Below are 6000 nucleotides of genomic sequence, written 5' to 3' on the forward strand. Positions count from 1 at the left end.
ACATCCCACATTCTCTGTTCTGATGCCGGGAATGTCCTATGTATCTGTGTTCCATGTTTCTAAAGTCCCTTCCAGCCCCACTGTTCTTTGGGTTGTGTTCTAAAGTGGGGGAACATTGCATTCTCTCAGTAGGAGATTTTTAACCTGGGGTCCATAAACTTTTCTGTAAAACATCTTGACAGTTATAATGGCAGGCTTTTCTTTGTCATCCTCTGTATTTACCTTTTCATCATTTTAAGCCACCACTGTAAGAAAGGGTCCCTAGGTTTTCAGCCCAGAGGGCCAGGCAGAAGAGAAGGCCCAGAAGTCCAGCTCAAAGGAAACGCCTGGCTCCGCCACTCTACTTCTGCCTGTTTGATGGGTTGGCTCTGCATACCGAGGGCTAAAGCAACTGCTCATAAAGCCAATTATTTATTTACATTAGGATTGGGAGGCGGTGCACCCGAGACGTGACAGCCACCGAGTCACTCTGCTGGCCCCTGGTTAGTTCCCAGAGACTGCCCTCCAGTCTATTAATATTCACAGTAATCAAATTGCTTTCTCTTTTGCTTGGTCTTCCCTTGCATTAAGGAGTAAAAGCTAAGTGGCACCCCTTCTTGTAGCCCAACAGTCTGTTGAGAGAATGACATATGCAATACTAAAGTTGAACCTGGGGGAAACCCCACCAAAGAGAAAACCCCAAATCCTTTGCTCTTCCTCCCAGCTGTAATGGAACATTTTCTACCACATATCTTTGAAATTTTAAGGAGTGACAAGATGTGAACCCAAAAGATGACCATGGATTTATCATCAGAAGCCTTGAACAAGTATATTTTAAAAAAATTACAGTAGCTGTTTGTCTTGAAAGTGATAAGCATAACAAAGAGGCTTTAGACTCTTTGGAAACAGACTGGAGCATGAGAGACCCAGGTTTCCGTGGTTTTGCAACTAACTTGCTATGTGACCTTGGGAAGTTCTCTCCTTCTCTTTAGGCCTCAGTTTCTTTATCTGTAAAAGGAGAGGATTTGACTAGATGGTTTCTAAAGGGCCCTTTACCTGCAACATTATATCCTTTAAAGTTCTTTCCAGTTCTAGCATTTTAGGTTTTAGAGTCCAAGATCCTTTCCTTAGAATGCTAGTTTTATTGGGGGATGAGGAATGAAGGAGGGGAAGACTTCCTTTCCTTCATCGAATGTGAATGCTAAAGAAATTAATGATCTGCCTTGGAATTAAAGTTTCCCCTAGAAGTTTCTTCCAATTCTTCCTTAAAGTATGGAGGGGATCCTAGGTTCTCAGAGACTGTGGCAGTGGAGGTCCCAACCAACTTGGAAAGGCTACATAATGGGTGTGGTAGTGGATGAGGTTTCTGGAACCTGGGGCTGACCTGAGCCAGCTTGAGAGAGGTGATCATCAGGAGCACCATTGTTTGTATTTCTTTTAACCACTGTACCTCACCAAGACCATGTCCAAAGAGACTGGATCAGCAAAAGAAATATTCTTGCCAAAGAAAGACCCTCTCTGGGCCTCAGTTTCCCCATCAGTTAAATAAGCAAATTTGACTAGCTGACTTCCAAGATCCCTACCAGTTCTTGACCTAGACTCTATGAACTATCCAGGACACATCAGGATGTGAACTTAGACACAGAGGATAAGGAAATGTCAGTGGGTTCAGACTCTTCATGATGAGGACCCTCCATCCACTGGAACAGAGAGGGATCCCCTCCACACTTTCTCATCCCGTGTGGTTCTATAACTCCATTAGAAGGGCTTCAATTAAGTGCTAAATACCTTCCTCTGGCTCTTTGATTTAGATTAAGAGGAAGACATGATCTCTGGGGATTTTTTTGTCAGAAGTTCATACTTATTAATACAACTATTAGTATGGGTGATTGACAAATGGAGCAAATGACTTATGGGGAAAGAGAAATGAATAACTATAATATGAAGGTGAATGAGGGTTGCATCTTGATTTATGACAGATACTGTCAAGCATTGTCATTTTTCATTATTATTGGTTAACAAGACATAAAAAGATATCATGAAGGACTAGTGCATACAGCTGTCACATTGAGTCATAGGACCGTTTAGGAGGATTGGAGGGAATTGGTTTGAAGGTGCCAGTGTCTATGTCAGTAGCATGGCAAAGTAGTAAAAGCCCTGACCTCAAAGTTCGTCATTCTGGGGTCAAATCCCAGATCTATAACTTAGTACCTGTATACCTTTAGTCAAGTCATTTCCCCTCCGGGAGTTGCTTTCTTATGTAAAATGGGAATAATAATATTTACAAATTCCTATCCTCTGGGGTTCTTGGGAGGAAAAAAAAAACAGTTTTCTTTCAAAGTTGTATGTCATCGTCATTAATGTCATCCTCATACAAGTCATTTGTCCTCATTGGGCATCAGTTTCCCTATTGGTAAAATAAGAAGGTTTGACTAGCTGGCCTCTGAGACCCTTCCCAGCTGTAGATTCAGGATCCTTATGAGTAACCTCAGGCAGGTCCCTTGATCAATTGACCTCTCAGGTCCCTGCCAGCTTTAGATCTAGGGTTCTAAAATCTTCCAACAGTCATTACAAGCTATAGTAATTAAGAAAAAGTCAAAAAAAAAAAAGCTATAAAGAAAAACAAAGCAAACAAAACACAGGCAAAGCAGATCTGACTTTTAAAGAAACTGAGGCACACATAGTGCAAAATGAGCCATCAAAGAATTTTCCCATAAGAACAATTGAGACTGGAGAGGGCCCCTAACATTTGTTGAACTGTTCCTCTGCCCTGCAGGCCAGGCTAGCCTAGCCCCAATTTTTCATTCTTAAAGAGTTTATTCACCACATATTCATTTAGAGTAATTTCACAGGCTCAGGAGCTAGTACCAAAACGATTTTTTCTTTTTAAAAATATGCTGAGTAATAATGTATATAGAGACAGGATATTTCTAGGTAAGTGTGTAGAGAAAGTCCAGACGCTTGCAGCTGTAAAGGATCACAAGAATGGGGCTGGGGGGGGGCAGCTAAAGAGCTCAGATTCAAAACCAGCTTCTTCACTCTCCCTACCCAAGAGATGTTAAACAAATGCCCAATTTAAGATTTTTCACATAGATTATCTGGGGTGTACTTACTATGCCCAGGTAAGTGATGAGCCTGAGGAACATGAATAGTAAACTATTAGTGAACTGATCCACAAGTGCAGGTCACCTCTTTCACTGTAACCCCATTCTCACCACTATGCAAATAAAAAGAAAAGAAAAAAAGAGATTTAAGGACGATTTCTGTTGTATGAATTGTCCACACCATGCGCAATCTCCTTAGCCAAGATAAACCAATTTGATATATATATTTATGCAGAACCTACCATATAGCAGTACCTGGGGATTTTATGGCAAAAATGAAATAGTCCCTATCTTAGAGCTTCCATACACAGATCAGTGGATGCCAAGAGTGTGTGCACATGTGTTTGTAAAATATGTATGTGTATGTGTGTCTGTATCTGTATCTATGGGGGCATGACACGTAGAGTAACTGCTTTCCAGAGGGTAAGAATGTCCCAAATTGGCAGGAATCGGGAGAGGCCTCATGTTGGAGGTTGTTCATAAGCTGATTCCTGAAGGAAGCTCGGGGTCTTTCTAGGCAGAGAGGTAAGGAGAAGAGAAGGGTGAGAAGGTTGGCAGCTGAGACGACAAAGGTGTAGGGGTGGGAGATGCAATGATGGACTTGGGACTAGGCAGTAAACCCATGAACTGGGAGTGTGTGAAGGAGAAGAAGTCTGATTAGTGATTAGGAAAGTGTATAGTTTGTCTGAGTTGCTGCTGTCAGGACTGGTCCAGAAAACCGGGTTGAAAAGGATCAGAAGACTTCAGAGGTTATTGCCTGGAGGAAGGAAGGAAGGAATTTTTGAAATGAATCAAATGAATACATGAACAGAATGAACGACCTAATGAATGAATGGAGGGCGGTTGTGGTGCACGGCACCCAGATGACCTCCGCCAAACGGCTAGTTCTCCCACTAGCTTGCTTCCAACCGCCATTTTCTGTCTTCTAAAGTTCCTTGTCTTTTTCTTTGTTTTTTTTTTTTTTTTTTTTTTTTTTTTAGGTTTTTGCAAGGCAGTGGGGTTAAGTGGCTTGCCCAAGGCCACACGGCTAGGTAACTTAAGTGTCTGAGCCGGCCTTTGAACTGCGGTCCTCCTGACTCCAGGGCAGGTGCTCTATCCACTGTGCCACCTAGTCGCCTTAAGTTCCTTGTCTTTTGACGCTAGACCCCAAAGTTCCTTTGCAGGTCCGATATTCCCCGTCGCACCTGTATTTGCGTCTCCCTTTCAGCTGTGATATTGTGGTCCCTGCCTTGCAGGGGCGTGGAGGTGGCTTGCAGAGGGGCCGACGTCGGATATCTCGTCTCTGCCTTTGGTCCCCTGTCCCCCTTAATGCTAGTTCATGCAAACGCAGCTTCCTTTGTAAAAAGCCACCCAAGCGGGCATGGCCGAAAGGCCAAGCGCTTCTCCCGCCCGCTCCAAAGGGCAAGCGGCAGAAGTTGGTGGCCCTCGAGCTGCCGTGCAGCCGAGGCACTCCTTCAGACTGGAGAGGTTGGGGCTGCTGAGAGTCAAGCGCGCCTACTTAGCGCCCGGTCTCTCTTTTTGCTCGGACCCCGCCGCGGAAGCAAGGGCAGGGGCGCTCGGGAGGGGTCCTAGCGTCAGGTCCCCTTTGGCTGCTTTGCCATCAGAAAGCCCGTGGCGCGCAGCGAACCTGTGCCAAGCCTGCCTTAGCCGCCTCGCTGTCCCCTGGAATTCTTCTGGAGCTAGTGCTGCACCCCAATCCTGATGCCAGTTAGATGCCAAGCATCTGCCCGCCGCCTCCCTTTCCCCTCCTGCTTTGGCCGGAGCCTGGCTCCCAGGTCGTCCGTCAGCCCGGGCACAGCAGCGGCACTGCGGCGATGAGGAGGAGGGGAGGGGGGCTGCTGGCTTTTCGCTCGGTTTCCGAGACCCCATGGCCCAGCACTTCCCAGCCTCGGGCTCTCCCGGTCCGGGACCTCCTTCACCTCTACACAAAGCAGCCCGAGCCCGGGGCCGGCCCAGCTGGCAGAGCTTCCATGGCCGCGCCAAGATGCCGTCGGAGGGCAGCGCCGCGCGCCAGGCCCGGGCAGCGCACGGGAGCAGCCGGGCGGACGTGTTGCCCCCGGCGGCCGCGCTCGGCCCGGCTTCCCCCTCCCGGCCGCCGCTCCACGGGCTGCCCCAGTTTTTCACGCGTCCCTAGAACTTTCCCAGCCCTTCACGTTTCTGGGCTCCGAGCCGTCCAGCGCCCCGGGGGACTCTGCCCCAGCGGAGCCGCTTCCAGCCCCGACGCTCCCCGCGACGCTCCCCGCGACGCTCCCCGGGCCAAAGTCCCTGACGAGCCGCCGAGGAAGTGGGTCCCAGGGGGGCCCCCCGGGGCCCGCGCCGCCGCGCCGCGCCAGGCCAGCCAAGACCTGCATACTCACTTTGCCTCTGAGAGCGGCCGCCGAGCGGGGCTCCGTGCTGCGGGGCCGGCCGGCCGCCCGCCGCCCGCCGCCGCAGCTCTCGCCCAGAAGAGCCGCTGGGGAGGCGAGCGGAGTTCTCTGGCCACTAGCGACGGCCGCCCGAGGTGTTATGAAAGCTACTTCTCGGGAGAACACGCCCACTTGGATGACTCACCGAAGGAGTTTCTCCTCTCCCTCCGCGTCTCCCCCCCCCATCTCCTCCCTCTCCTCCCTCCCTATCTCTCCTCTGCCCCTCTCCCCCCATCCCTGCCCCCTGCTCCGTGCTCCCGCTCTGCCCCCCCCGTCCCTGACCCCCCTCGGTCTGCCCCCCCCCGACCCCCCTGCCCTGTACTCCCTCCCCGACCCCCCCTCGGTCTGTCCCCCCCATCCCTGCCCCCTGCTCCGTGCTCCCGCTCTGCCCCCCCCCCCCGTCCCTGACCCCCCTCGGTCTGCCCCCCTTCCTCCCTGCCCCCCCTGCCCCGTACTCCCTCCCCGACCCCCCTCGGTTTGCCCCCCCTCCCTGCCCCCTGCTCCGTGCTCCC

The 6000-nt window shown here is 50.4% G+C and overlaps 1 protein-coding gene across 2 annotated transcripts in view; it reads right to left on the reverse strand.

Moving 5' to 3' along the window:
• ZC3H12B (zinc finger CCCH-type containing 12B) overlaps positions 1-5575 on the reverse strand; it is a 29003-nt gene extending 23428 nt beyond the window's left edge. The window contains exons 1-2 of one of the 2 annotated variants that reach the window (XM_074201785.1): positions 5441-5575; positions 3093-3196 (exon numbers count right to left, since the gene is read on the reverse strand). The gene's annotated coding sequence lies outside the window, so the exon portion shown is untranslated. The remainder of the gene's footprint in view (positions 1-3092; positions 3197-5440) is intronic. The other variant, XM_074201784.1, reaches the window with a different exon arrangement.
• Positions 5576-6000: the final 425 nt, after the last annotated feature.

The sequence above is a fragment of the Macrotis lagotis genome, chromosome X (assembly GCF_037893015.1).
Source record: "Macrotis lagotis isolate mMagLag1 chromosome X, bilby.v1.9.chrom.fasta, whole genome shotgun sequence".
Taxonomy (NCBI): Eukaryota; Metazoa; Chordata; class Mammalia; order Peramelemorphia; family Peramelidae; genus Macrotis; species Macrotis lagotis.